This window comes from Topomyia yanbarensis, chromosome 2 (genome assembly GCF_030247195.1).
Source record: "Topomyia yanbarensis strain Yona2022 chromosome 2, ASM3024719v1, whole genome shotgun sequence".
NCBI classification, from domain to species: domain Eukaryota; kingdom Metazoa; phylum Arthropoda; class Insecta; order Diptera; family Culicidae; genus Topomyia; species Topomyia yanbarensis.
This window is the reverse complement of record NC_080671.1, coordinates 291084703-291100316: the sequence shown is the minus strand read 5'-3', so window position 1 is coordinate 291100316 and position 15614 is coordinate 291084703. Positions and strand designations below refer to the sequence as shown.

The 15614-nt window shown below is 37.2% G+C and overlaps 1 protein-coding gene across 8 annotated transcripts in view; it reads right to left on the bottom strand.

Annotated features, from left to right (window-relative positions):
• The window catches only part of LOC131683263 (clathrin heavy chain), a 343996-nt gene that overhangs the window by 47512 nt on the left and 280870 nt on the right, over positions 1-15614 (bottom strand). The window contains exon 9 of one of the 8 annotated variants that reach the window (XM_058965099.1): positions 8-1015. The exons of the other annotated variants lie outside the window; for them this stretch is intronic. The gene's annotated coding sequence lies outside the window, so the exon portion shown is untranslated. Of the gene's footprint in view, positions 1-7; positions 1016-15614 lie in introns of those variants that run through there. 8 annotated transcript variants of the gene reach the window in all.

The following is a 15614-nucleotide window of genomic DNA, read 5'->3' as shown; positions in this document are numbered from 1 at the left end:
TACAATCTACAATGACTAATTTTTCACTAAATTGGACTATCATGCCAGTGTGTTCCCTTCTTCAAAGTTTGATAAAAGTGTACGTTCCCATTCATTCCGGAACCGACTCGGAGACCTGAATGGTTTCTAGCTCTGGTGCACCAATCGATTGAGCCGGAATCTGCTGTTGCATTCGAGATTCTAAGCCGGTTCTGGATTGAGTTTGACTGGTTTTTGTTGAATCACAAGCGATTCAAGATTAACGAGGTTTCGATGACCAGACAATGGCATGCTTAAAGATTCTAGAATAACAAAGAGGCTCCATGCTCTAACATGGAATTTCAATTCAGCTGTAAACGTTTTTATATTAATTCGTATTTCAAACGGAGCAGTAGTATCTTTATTATTCGGTTTCTATAGGCATGCTGGTAGGAACTCGAAATTGGATTTGCCTATTTCACTCCGATTTGGACTATACGACGAGTGTTCACACTTCAAGTGAAAAGCGCATGTTTGAGACGAATCGTTGTTACCTTAACTATAAAAAGTTGCCTGTCGATCACTTTCAACTCATGAATTGTCGATACTAGTTTACGTATGGTACAAGAAAGCATTTTCAGTACAAAACCTTCCAGTCCATCACAGGGTTTAGGTCGGACAAGAAAGGTCTATTCGTCAATGCTTTGATTTTTATTCGGCACATTCACGATTTAAAGTTACATGCTACAATAAGCGGATAATGATTTAACTAAAACATACCTATTCTTTACTTCATGTTTATTTCAGCTCTCGTTGAGTACAATATTAGGCAATTTACTTGAATTCTATAGGCTTATAAATTAAATTTAACTATTTCTAATGATAAGTTTCAAAATGTTTACAGCACAAATTTAGTAAGCGAACTGACGTATCATTTGTCAACTAAGAATATCTTTCTAATGCCATTTTTGTTTTCCTGGTTGCCATTTTTGTTTTCCTGGTTGCTGTCTTTGCTCTCAATAAATTGACAGCATTCCAAATCAACAAATTTTTTCAGCTAATTGGTGATGGGAAAATCAACAAAACAGTTAGTTGTTTTAGCAAATTTTAGTTGAAACAGCCAAGACAGAAATCACAAACTGCATTATTTAATTTTTGTGATAGCGGGTTTTCCGTGTAGATGTTTTGGATTCAGGAACTCGTCCACTTTTTGATTCTGTACAACAGAACCGGAATAATGGATCTTGTTTTTGGTAATCCGGATTTTCCGGAGTAATGTTCCAGTACTAGGATATGATTTGTAAATTTTAATCATGTCCTAGCCATATGAGTATCAAAACTCTATATATTGTCTCGGAAGTCTGTTTTTTATTGTTACAGGACCCTATGGCAATTTGAAAAATGGAATTGGAATGGAATGGCTTCCAAAACCAATAGCCTACTGATGCAATTCCAAGAATTTTGATACCCATATTGCTAGTATTCCATTGAAGTTCGCAAATAGTACCCCAGCACTGGAACCTGCTTCCGGAAACCCGGATTCCCGGCAACCAAATGAAGTAGCCCGATTAATTTTTACCAAGTCCAAAAGTGGATGATTTCCTGAATCCAAAACGGCCTAAAGTATCGAAATCGGTTGGGTATTACCTTAGTTATGGGCTTTTTAGTTTTTTGGGTACCCGGGTACCCACGTCGGCCTGTTACGTAGAAAAAAAATTCAGGAGCCCCTCCTCACTCCCACCCTTACTATATCAACAATATTATTAACCCAAAGGCTTGACTTAGTGAAGTTCTAAGATGTCACAAAGTTTCAATTTCCAGCTATGGACAAAACATAGGAATTTAGTTAATTGAAACATAAAAAGGTACCCTGGTACCGCGTCGGACACACAACGCACAGTGGGAAAAAATGAACCCAAAACGCGACTTTTTTTGAATAGGCTGGATGTCGTTTACCAGGTAAGGTTTTTCTTATGTAAAAAGGGCTGAAAAATTGATTGCTAGTATTTACAACGACCGCACGGTACGCTATCATGCCCGTTTTGCCCCAATTCTCCTTTTCGTTTGAGTTTATTTTCAAAACTGAATATATAATTCGGAAGAAAGTTGGAAACGGCTGACAAAAATTGATATTTCTTATGTAAAAAAGTCCAGAAAATCGATTGAATACATTTAGAATCATCTCACGAAACGTATATACCCATTTTACCCCAATTCTCCGTTAAACTAAAGTTTGAAGTTAATCCTGGCTTTATATTTCGGTAAAAGGCTATATGCGGCTGATCAAAAGTGATGACTCTTATGTACAAAAATCCAGGTTATCGTTTGAATATAGTTAGACTGGTCGCCCGAAACGTATGTACCCGTTTTACCCCAATTCTTCCCATAACTCAAAATAGTTAGAATGACCGCACGAAACGTGTATACCCGTTTTACCCCAATTCTTCACATAATGTATGTGTGAAGTTATACCTTACTCATTATTTCAGCAAGAGGCTGTAAGCGGCTCATCAAAGTAGTTTCTCTTGTGTAAATCAGTTCAGGGAATCGATTGAAAATACTTGGAACGACCGCACGAAACGTGTTGACCCGTTTTACCCCAATTCTGTCCCTTACACTTGTGTGAAATTATACTTACCCAACTTTTCAGAAAGAGGCTGAAAGCGGCTGATAAAAAGTAATTTTTTATGTTAAACACTTCAGGGAAGCAATTGAAGGTAGCTAGAATATCCGCACGAACCATGTGTACCCGTTTTACCCAAGTTCCTCTGATAACTCAAATATGAAGTTAAACCTAGCTGTACTTCTCCGAAAGAGGCTGACTGCAACTGATGAAAAATAGTAATTCTTATGCACAAAAAATTCGCGTTCAGCCTGTTTTTGAAATGATGAGTAAGGTATAACTTCACACATACATTACGTGAAGAATTGGGGAAAACCGGGTATTCACGTTTCGTGCGGTCATACTAGCTATCTCCAATCGATTTCCCGGAATTTTGTACTTAAGCATAACTACTTTTCATCAGCCGCATTCAGCCTCTTCCCGGGAAGTACAGCCAGGTTTAACTTCACATGTGAGCTATGGGAGGAATTTGGGGTAAAACGGGTACACATATTTTGTCCAATCATTCGAATTATCTTCAATCAATTCCCTGGACTATTTAACATAAAAAAGTTACTTTTAATCAGCCGGTTTCAGCCTGTTTCGGAAATAACGAGTTAGATATTACTTCACACATACATTATGTGAATAATTGGGGTAAAACATATACAAACGTTTCATGCGGTCCTTCCAACTATCTTCAACTGATTCTCGGGATTTTTCTACATAAGAATTACTACTTTTCATCAGCCGCATTCTGCCTCTTTCCGAAAAGTACAGCCAAGTTTAACCTCACACTTGAGCTATGGGAAGGGGTAAAACGGATACACGTGTTTTGTTCGGTCATTCGAACTACCTTCAATCGATTTCCTGGACTATTTGGCATAAAAAATAGTTTTGATCAACCGCTTTCTGTTTTTTCTGAAATATTGAGTAAGGTGTATGACCACGCTTGTATTATGTAAATAATTGGGGAAAAACGGATACAAACGTTTCGTGCGGCCATTCCAACTATCTTCAACCGATTCCCCGGATTTTTCTATATAAGAATTACTTCTTTTCATCAGTCACCTTCAGCCTCTTTTCGAGAAGCACAGTCAGGTTTGACTTTTCACTTGAGATATGGGAAGATTTGGGGTAAAACGGGTACACATGTTTCGTGCGGCCATTCTAACTACCTTCAATCGATTTCCCAGAATTTTTTGCATAAGAAATACTACTTTTGATCAATCGCATTCAGCCTCTTTCTGAAATGTAGAGCCTGGTTTGACTTTATACTTGAGTTATGGGAAGAATTGGGGTAAAACGGGTACATACGTTTCGGGCGACCAGTCTAACTATATTCAAACGATAACCTGGATTTTTATACATAAGAGTCATCACTTTTGATCAGCCGCATATAGCCTTTTACCGAAATATAAAGCCAGGATTAACTTCAAACTTTAGTTTTACGGAGAATTGGGGTAAAATGGGTGTATACGTTTCGTGAGATGATTCTTAATGTATTCAATCAATTTTCTGGACTTTTTTACATAAGAAATATCAATATTTGTCAGCCGTTTCCAACTTTCTTCCGAGTTATATGTTCAGTTTTGAAAATAAACTCAAACGAAAAGGAGAATTGGGGCAAAACGGGCATGATAGCGTACTTTACGGTCATTTTAAATATCTGCAATCGACTCCCCAGAAATTTTTACATAAGAAGTATTCATTATTGATTACAACACTTTGCCTTCTATCAAGCCATTGAGTAAAGTCGCGTTTTAGGTCCATTTTTTCCCACTGTGCAACGGTTAACAACTAGCATGGCTACATTATGGACCAATATCCACATTAATGATTGAAGGTCGTTTTACATGTTTTGTTGTAATGAGACAGATAACTTCGTGATTGGACACAATGTGAATAATTTTTTTTATTCAAATTATTGCGCAACATTTTTTAAAAATTTAATTGTTCTGCAGTAAATTTACATACACACATCGACTGGTATCGCCGGAAATATTTATTCCTTAAAGAAACTTAGTTTTTAACGGCGGTCTATAAAATAAGTGTTTTTCCTATTCGTTAGTTGGTTGCTGTTCTCAATGAATTAAGTTTTTTGTTTCATTGTTTTCTTTAATTTCAATTTAAACATTTTAACATTAACATCAATTTGTATGTTCTAGACAACTTTGCCAAATCAAACATATCTACATTTCATGGTTCAGCATTAAAACAAACATCTTTTAACAACTTTTAACAACTGCTCAGAACCAGCCATTTCGATATTACCCCATTGACTCTCAACAACTAACTGAACTCAATTCAGTTGTCTATTCGGCAGCATTGTAGACGAATTGACTGCTTCTTCTTTCAACTGAAGCACCGTGCACAGAAAAAAAAACCTGGCTCGGTTTTCTAAAACCAAACCGAAACCGCTGCTGAGAATACATCAACACAAGTTGAAATTCGTACACACATGTAAACGGGGCTGAGTGGTTCGGTTTGGTTTTAGAAACTGAGACTCGATGGAGGTTTTTCTTTCGTTTACCATGTGAACGAAATCCAAACCGAATACGATGTTTACACGTGTTGAGATTGTACGTACCGGTTGGTTTTCTTACCCACCTCTGATCACAGGCGGGAAAATACCGGTTGAGTACCGGTACGGTAAACCAAATTTCCACAAGTGTTTATGTTTCCTTTACATTGTGTGTGGTCTTATCGCTGGTTGTGTTTATACGAGACACGAAAACCAAACCGAGTTTCTTTTACACAGCAACGCGGTTTGGTTTTAATTTTCGTTTACCGGTGCATGAGTATGGGAAAGAAACACGAGAATAACGAAACCAAACTTCGGTTGTGTTGGACTTAGAGAACTAAGAACTGAAATTGCAGCTCTTGATATCACGCTACCACTGAAGAGCATGCGCACATAGTTCAAACTTTACTTCGATATTGACTTTTTCTAAAAGTGACATCCCAGTAGTATCTTCAATTTGAATTATTATCGCTAATCGTAATGCCAAAGAACAAATAAAAAACTCTCGAAACCCGTTAGGGAAAATCATCATCACTGGAACTTTCGTTTCCACGAAACTTTTCGATAAATTTCCGTCACTTGTGTTAGTGCACTTGGTGCACGCTTCTCTGAAAATCTAGCGAAATCGTCTTAGGGCTCCAACGGGTTTCATTCCGAGCCATTTGCGCGATTTTCGGCGGATTAAATCTGTAAAGAATTATAAAAACTAACTTCTATTCTATAATTGGCCTGCGTTAAGCCAAACCGAACTAAGTGTCATTTTTTTATTGTATTTTTCGTGCCAAATTTCATTTTTCGTTAACTTAGCATTCACATAGAAAAATAAAGAACACTTACTTGCTTTCGTTTGCAATTTGGGTTCCCAAAAAATAATAGATATTGGAGAGGAATTCCACTAAGATCCGTCCGAAAATCTCTAAAATCGTGACCGACCATCTTAGATTTCAATGAAACATTATAGGTTTAACCGGAATGGAAGACTAAACATCATACAGTAAAACTATCTGAGAACGAAGTACAGGGAATGAATACTTCTGCTCGAAAAAAATATACACTAAAAAAAATATTGTGTCATTTTGCACAAAAAATTAAATTTATGTTAAAAATTCAAATTGTAAAAAAAATACGATTTTTTATAACTTTATATTTTGTCAACAAAAACCTAAAGAGAAAAGAAACAGTTTGAATGTGATTTCATGATGGAGAAATCACAGGGAACAGACATCCATGATCGAACAAAAATATTTAAAAAACGTGTGTAAACATTTGAATTAATATACGAAAAACACTAGCGCCGCCACACCAACCTATCCCAACTATCCGTCAAATCGATTTCGCAACCGGTTCGAAATCCTGGATGGATTCAGCATGGAATCTAGCTCAAAGAAAACAACCGATTCCGACTCTATCGGTTGACGCATTTGAGCTGGAATTCATGCTGGAAGTCCGAATCGGTTCCGGACTAGTTTGACTGGGTAGAGGAATAACCGCTGTCAATTCAGTCGAACTCAGCCACAAAAAAACATGACGACAGTAGCGCACCTGGTTTAGATATCCAAACTACCTTCGAAACCGTTAGAGATTTTACACAAGTTGAATGCTGAAGATGGACGTCTGTTCTCTGTGGAGAAATTATCAGCAAAAAAGTTTTTCTAACAATAACTTTATACATGTTTTTAAGAGAGCTGGCATCACTGAAATGGTGACGAGCCGTTTTTTTGCCGTCCCGATCGATAAATCGTTTTGGTGTGTTTGAAGTGGCCAAAAGTGAAAAAAGTGTTATGAATGTTAAGTTTAAGTGATGCTCTTGTAATATACAGTGAAAGTGTTGGATGAAATAGGTGTTTAAGTGCACAGGAGGCAATTGCAGAAATGCTGCTGTCGGCAGGAGAAAACCGCCATTTTATTCATCAGTAGATACACAAGGGAGTATATTTTTCTAACACATTTTCCAATAAGATTGTTTATGTTTGCGGATTTCTTGGAGGGGGGTTGGAAGGAAGGAAAGGGTTGAAAGGAAGGTGTGACTGTATTAGTGAGATTTGCGAATCGTTTTAGAATGCTCTTACTCGGACGGCTGGAGCACAAGTCGAAAGTAGTTTACCGACAGTTGTTTTTATTAGGGTGTTTGAATAACCGATATTGCGCTTTTGAAGAGAGTTTTTCAGGGACACATAGCCTTTCAATGCCACTGTATGCCTATGCGTACATTATATGATCAGATGCAGATTATCCAATTGGCTCCCGGTCACTGACATTTTTGCATAATGCTGCTGGAGGGAGACAGACCCCCGAGTGGTATGTGCGTAAGTTGAGTTACCCAGAAGGTGATAATATTTTAATTCAATGAAAATCGATGAAGGCGTTAAAGAAACTTAGTTTTTAACGGCGGTCTATAAAATAAGTGTTTTTCCTATTCGTTAGTTGGTTGCTGTTCTCAATGAATTAAGTTTTTTGTTTCATTGTTTTCTTTAATTTCAATTTAAACATTTTAACATTAACATCAATTTGTATGTTCTAGACAACTTTGCCAAATCAAACATATCTACATTTCATGATTCAGCATTAAAACAAACATCTTTTAACAACTTTTAACAACTGCTCAGAACCAGCCATTTCGATATTACCCCATTGACTCTCAACAACTAACTGAACTCAATTCAGTTGTCTATTCGGCAGCATTGTAGACGAATTGACTGCTTCTTCTTTCAACTGAAGCACCGTGCACAGAAAAAAAAACCTGGCTCGGTTTTCTAAAACCAAACCGAAACCGCTGCTGAGAATACATCGACACAAGTTGAAATTCGTACACACATGTAAACGGGGCTGAGTGGTTCGGTTTGGTTTTAGAAACTGAGACTCGGTGGAGGTTTTTCTTTCGTTTACCATGTGAACGAAATCCAAACCGAATACGATGTTTACACGTGTTGAGATTGTACGTACCGGTTGGTTTTCTTACCCTCCTCTGATCACAGGCGGGAAAATACCGGTTGAGTACCGGTACGGTAAACCAAATTTCCACAAGTGTTTGTTTCCTTTACATTGTGTGTGGTCTTATCGCTGGTTGTGTTTATACGAGACACGAAAACCAAACCGAGTTTCTTTTACACAGCAACGCGGTTTGGTTTTAATTTTCGTTTACCGGTGCATGAGTATGGGAAGGAAACACGAGAATAACGAAACCAAACTTCGGTTGTGTTGGACTCAGAGAACTAAGAACTGAAATTGCAGCTCTTGATATCACGCTACCACTGAAGAGCATGCGCACATAGTTCAAACTTTACTTCGATATTGACTTTTTCTAAAAGTGACATCCCAGTAGTATCTTCAATTTGAATTATTATCGCTAATCGTAATGCCAAAGAACAAATAAAAAACTCTCGAAACCCGTTAGGGAAAATCATCATCACTGGAACGTTCGAATGTTGGATGAAATAGGTGTTTAAGTGCACAGGAGGCAATTGCAGAAATGCTGCTGTCGGCAGGAGAAAACCGCCATTTTATTCATCAGTAGATACACAAGGGAGTATATTTTTCTAACACATTTTCCAATAAGATTGTTTATGTTTGCGGATTTCTTGGAGGGGGGTTGGAAGGAAGGAAAGGGTTGAAAGGAAGGTGTGACTGTATTAGTGAGATTTGCGAATCGTTTTAGAATGCTCTTACTCGGACGGCTGGAGCACAAGTCGAAAGTAGTTTACCGACAGTTGTTTTTGTTAGGGTGTTTGAATAACCGATATTGCGCTTTTGAAGAGAGTTTTTCAGGGACACATAGCCTTTCAATGCCACTGTATGCCTATGCGTACATTATATGATCAGATGCAGATTATCCAATTGGCTCCCGGTCACTGACATTTTTGCATAATGCTGCTGGAGGGAGACAGACCCCCGAGTGGTATGTGCGTAAGTTGAGTTACCCAGAAGGTGATAATATTTTAATTCAATGAAAATCGATGAAGGCGTTAGGGAATACACATAATTTCAGAGAAAAGCGTCAAATAAATGCGACAGACTTGTTTTTTCGTGTTTTGGAATAGCGAAAGCAGGGTAGCGAGCGCAGGGAAATACCGTGATAGACTCATTCGCTCATTCTCCGGCGGTTTTGTTCATCCGGATAAATAACGCGTTGTATTTATCCGGAGAGGTTGTGTGAGGCACAGTGGCTTTTCGGGTGAAAATGTGAGATTTTGTTGTCGCAGTTAGTGGCGTCTGATTTTTGAAAATAGTAGATTGTCCGTTAGTTGAATGATTTTTGAGAGCTTGATTAATTCATTCGATTGATCGACCAGAATAATCGATTAAGGTCAATAATCGATTACTTTGTAAATCTTAGTTAGTCAACAAAAAAAGGTCATTGGATACATCTTTAAAAATTTGGAGAAGTCTTGTCATTTTTGTTGTTCTGCAACTTTCATTTTCAACGCTCACCCTTCATTAATTATGCTCTCGATTAATTGAAAGCAGCTACTCGATTTGCTCGATTATACCGAAAGTTTGTAATCGATTATTGATTTTTCGATTAATTTGGAAATTAGTCGATTATTTGCGTTAATCGAATAAAAAAGACATCACTAGTCGCAGTGGCAAATTGTTCGGACGCATTTATTCATATGAGCGATAAATGCAATGCCTGCGTCGCTCTAACACACTGGTAATTATATATACAGTTATGTATTGCAAATCTGGGATTACCGCGACCACACAAAATGCCACGCAGTACTCTATTCCGTGCATTTTCAACATCAAATTCAACTTTGAAAACCAGATTAGAGTTTGTTGTTCTCTTCTGTGAACTATTGTAGAAATGTCTGATTTTTAAAATTCGCTTATTGAAATCTCGCATTCTTGTATTGCCGCCCTCCCTTTAGGCCTGGAAGCTGATTGTTTTCCTGAAAATTTCCCGTGACAACGATTTGTTTTCCTCCAGGTTGAGCGAGGAAACGGCACAATGCCGGCGCAGTTTAATAAGTGTTTACAACCCATGTTTGTTTGGTTTTTAAGTTCCACTTTATAGTGAAAAATCGTAAAAAGGCGGTACGGGAAACGAGAGGCATCGTTTCCAAAGTGCGCAGAGTCTGGTGCTTTCACGGTACTGAGGTTGTGAAGTTGGTACCAGCTAGAGTGGTGTGGTATGGCCATTCAATGGATGGGTTACCGGGAATGTTGGAGTATTTATTTATTTATTTATTTATGTATTTAATTATTTATTTATTTAACTGTTTATTTCAACGGACCTTTTATGATCTAATTGAAGCATACTTAAAGTTAGGACACCAACAGCATAAAGAATTTGCCAGACTTTTCCAGATATTCTGAATTCTACGTAAAACCGCAGAAGGAATGCCATTATGACAGATTTATCTGGCACAGCTAGAGTTTTTTTAGTCCTTTAGCAGAAAGGTAAACCTCTCATTCTACCAGATTTATAAATTATAGAGATGGTCAATTGATCTGGGTCAAAAAAATCGATTAATGTTCTATGAAGACCAAAATGTATGCCAAATTTCGATGACTTTGAGCTCGCTGTCAAGTGACAGATTTTTCCAGACATTTTTATTTGAACTATCAGATTTTCTTTGAAAAATAGTGGCAACCCTGCATTCCTGTGCCTTTCCTTTCCGTTCGGCTACCAATACTAGCATAACCAAAACGAATATTCTATCTTTCCATCGCCTTCAATCTAGTGGCCAGTGCTAGCAAACTTGCATGTTCAGTTTTTCAATAACAACATTTTCAAAGAATGTTGCAGATTTGAAAAGAAGGAAGGAAAAGATTTTCACAAATTTAAATTCTTTTGTGTTATTTGTTAGCGCTGATAAAGGTTATTTAATTTGCTACTAGCAAGGAGCTGCACAAACAAATCGATTTATGCAGTTAATCAACGGAGGCTGCCAAAAAGTTCGAATAAAAGCATGCGACTAGTGTACTTTGCACGTTCTATATTTTATCAATACTAGAGAGGATCGATAAAATAATTCAAAGTGTAATAGCAACATGCAATTGTGGCAACACTGGCCATGGGATGGTGGGGGAATACGCACATTCGTTTTGGTTATGATGGTATTAGCAGCAGAAAGGAATGGAAAAGCAGTGCACGAAAACGAGTGAGAGAGGATAATTTATTTATATTTATATTTATATTTAACAATTTACGTCCATCTGACAATGAGTCTTAATGAACTAAATTACAAATAATTAACCTAAAGTGATAACAAACGATTTCTAAACTGTACAGAACTAATGACGAAGTCGAAGTTGTCCGTAAAATCGTTGAAGCGACGGACATTGCTAGTATCGCAGAGCCGTAGCAATCCTGTTTTGAGTGAGGGGGCAAATTTTTTTAATTAAACTTAACGTATATTTAAAGCAAGGGACTGAAAGAAAAAGTATTATTAATATTTAAAGCCACAGTACTCAAGACGATACTAACTCCTGCGGTAGAACACAAATGATTACGTCGTCAGCAAACTCTAAGCTTGCTCATATGACCTTTTCTACGCTGTTCTAAACTTTCTTCCTTCATCGTCTCGCTCGTTACAAGACACAAACCAGAAATTGATTCACTCTTAGTTGTTAAGAGAAAGGAAAAAGAGAATCGTTGCCAGAAGACCCACCCCTTGGTCGGCAGCAACAACGTGCTTTGGCCTTTAATGTGGATGAAGCAGTTGCGTAATGTCGCGACACGGATCCAATGTGGCACCCCAGGATCCCGAAGCTGCAGTATTCTCTTAAGTTGACCTGTGAACTTTAGGTCCAGAATGGTAACGTGCTCCCATTTCACCTGGAATTTGTGCAGAACCTGGAAGTATTCTGTGCTGCAGGTTGCCACGTAAGATGTTTACGATACCGACTCACACCTAGAAGGACCCGTCTCATCACCGGGAAAAGCAAGTACCTCCAAGGTAGCGGAGATTGAAGAGTCGGATCTCGAACAACTTTGCCGCTATCATTGCACCTACTGAGCAACACGACACACTAATACGTAACGGAGTGTCCTATCAAAATGGCTAAAGGACCCACACTAATTACGTAAGGCTTTTTTGAACTTTTCAATCTCCCCCTCCTCCTCAGATAAGAGCTCGTAAGGTTTTGGTGACCTCCCCCTACATAAGATCTTATCATGATTTTCGTAATTAATAAATAATATTGTTAATTCATTAAATAATAAGATAGCGAACACGATGCGCATAGAATTATTAGAAAAAACTCATGACAAAGTTTAGCTGTAATCTTCTGCGGTAATTTTGTTTATTTTCGCCCAGTAGAAATTTCAGAATATCTGTTGGCAGATATTCAGAAACGCCGAATTGGCCCACATGACCTGCTTCGCTATATTCCACTTCCTTTGAATCTATTTTCTTGTGATGAAGAACTTAAAAGATTTTTGACAATCTTATGATAACACGAAGGGTATCAACATTTCCTAACTTGTAAGGCATATTGTGACTCCAGTTTCCGAACAAAACAATGTACCACCACCAGAGTTAAAAATAATCGAAGCTCTTTTTTGACGGCTGGTAATGAACCTGATGCGACTCGCGGTGAATAGAAAAAATATTCATTCAAATATCTATGCTCTTCATTCAGTTGAATATCGTACAATATATTCATTTCACTAATTATCTAGGAAAATGTTTTCAAATGCCGGTAAAGCATATAAAACAACCATCATCATCGCTTACATTGTGCCACGGCATACTTTAATGCGTATGATTCGTTGTTGTACAGTCGCTTCGTGTAATATTCGGAGATGAATGAAAATCTGCATGGATGAATGGGCGGTTTGTTCGTTTGACGTTTTCAGCTGCGTCACTGAATATTGAAAATGAATGCGGCTGAATATGATCAATTTTCATTCAATGAATTTGAATATTTTTAACTCTGACCACCACGAGCTAAGAATTTGTTTGATATACAAAATGTTCATGGTACAAATAAGAAATAGTCCGTGTTTTTAATAAAGAACATTGTTCTTATAGTTTTAATTTTTCATAGTTTTATGATATTAGGTAAGAAAGGACAAACCCTCCCCCTGAGATAAGAATTTATAAGATATTTTGAATCTCCCTCTCCCCCCATATGCCCTTACGTAATTAGTGTATGGCCCCTATGGCCTCACTTCAATGACCAAATCAGCCACAAGAAGTCCAATTTCAGCGAAGGTCTACCGGATATCAGCGATGTTATAGCTTTTGAACCAGTATTTGGGAGGTCCCCGCACAATATCGCGAAGGACAACAGTGGCTTAGGCGCGAGGATAAATGAGCAGGCGAAGAAATCGACGAGATGTCAGCTGTCTCCGTCGAAACCAATGATGTACGCAGTTTCTTTGAAATTGGGTGTTACACGAACCCCGTTTATCGCCGGATTTCATCACCCTTGGTACCAAAATTCTCACCCCAAAGGACATTACCAGTCTAACAAGTCTGCATAAGTACTATTGTCCCCCATCTTGTAAATAGAATTGTATCCCTAGTTTAAAAACACATGTGAAATTTTTCATATATATTTTTCCCCGTTTGTGTACCAAACTATATTGTTAGTTTTAAGATAACTGTAAACATTTCCTAAAAAGCTATTACTATTGAATTCCTTGTTTTAAAATTTTTCATAAAAAAAATCTTTTGCCCCCTCTTGTATATAGAATATTTTTTCTAGTCTTAAGATAGCTGTAAAATTTTTCTCTTTTATAAAAAAAAAATATTTCAACCTTGTAACCTCCTAGTTTTAAGATATTCAAAATGTAAAAAATTAAAGGGTTGTGTACAGGACACGACCACGGTGACATTAAAACTGTAGCTTTTTTCAAGAGCGTGCAAATGGATAATTTTATCTATCACACATATCGCCTCACGTTCTTGCTCTCTCACCTGTTTTCATATGTTACAATTTGCTATATACCCTCCCCATTAAAACATTATTTATTGAAGGTCTTTTAACGGTAATCTATTAATTAATCAAGTATCTCACTAGGTGATTGGCATTATTTGGCTGATCCATCTAGTAAAAATAGGCTGGTCTGTCCAGAAAATATATTCAAAAGGAAAGTTCTATATTGAGAACTGTGATGAGGAAGCCCACGCCCGCCAACGGATTCTCCATGAAATATGAAATTTCATTTTCCATTTAAATTTTCAATAATGTACTAATGAACTTAAGTAAGCAATCTTAAGGTTAAGTATTTCTTGTTAGATTAGTGGTGGAAAAAAGGAAATTATTTGATAAATTACATTGTTATACAACGTTCGCACTACCAGTTAAACGGGTTTTTATGCTATCTTGGTGACATTTTTCTTGTTTCTAATTATTATTACATGTTATAACTCTGTAGTGTAAACATTGTATTGTTGAACCAATTCTGCAGCGTTTTATGTTATATAGGTTTTTATGTGGTAATAAGACTGACATAATTATATCGTCAGTACAGCGGTTTGTTTCATAATTTAAAACAGATTTTTTTTTAAATTTAAATTAATATACCCAACCGTTCTATATATTGTAAACTTTAAAACGCAATTAGAACTGTGTTTTAAATACATAGGGCAGGACAGATACTCTGACTGGATAAACTGGGAAAACAATTTTAAGTCCAGTAACGCTTAAGACATGGCTTGAATTTGAATCGAAAAAGAACACCCGCTTAAACTGCTACTGGAACGGTAAGTTCTGTTTTAAAATTTTCCGTTTTGTGCAGTACGAAACAAAAGTGTTTGAAATTAGAAAACAAAAAGTTCTGCTGGGAATGTGATTGTTTCCGATGCAATTGCACTCAGATTTTTTACGCAGGGGATACAGGCCGTGTAAATGAAAACCGCGCAATTTTAAAAAAAGGGGAAAATGAAAACCGCGTAAATTTCAAAATCCGCGTAAAAAACCTGAGTGTACTCTCCTATATAAAATACTACGCTACTGAACAGTGCAATAGCTACAGAAGCACGTTGTCAGACGCCTTACTGATAAAAAACATATAACCGAAATATATATATCACATATAACCGAAATATGAAACATATGAAAACCAATAGTCTCTTTACCCTATGCAGCTACAAAGCGCCGTAAACTTGGATTAACAAGTTACAACGCACACGCATGCATAAAGATAAATATATTTTTTTCAAACGCAACACTCTTAAGGCTCAAGTTACCTCAAGGCTTGGTAGTGTGCGTAAGAAAAATTGTGCTCAGCTTTGCCACCAGATTATCCATTTAAACCTTTTCAAAACTCTAAAAGAAGAATATCAGTCGATTTATTAGATCATCACGATTCAATTCATGCAAAATACCTGCCGGAAAAGCTATCGGCTTAGCTGAATGGTGCTTTTGAAAATGTGGCTGTGGTTTTTTCATTGCGCTGTTGTGTTGCGTGCCCCAGCACGGTGTGGTAGTGTGACAAAAAATCACAGTCACTTTTTCAAAAGCACCATTTAGCGAAACCGATAGTTTTTCCAGCAGCTATTTGGTATGATTTGAATCGTTGTGATCTGATAAATCGGCTGATATTCTTCTTTTAGAGTTTTGAAAAGGTTTAAA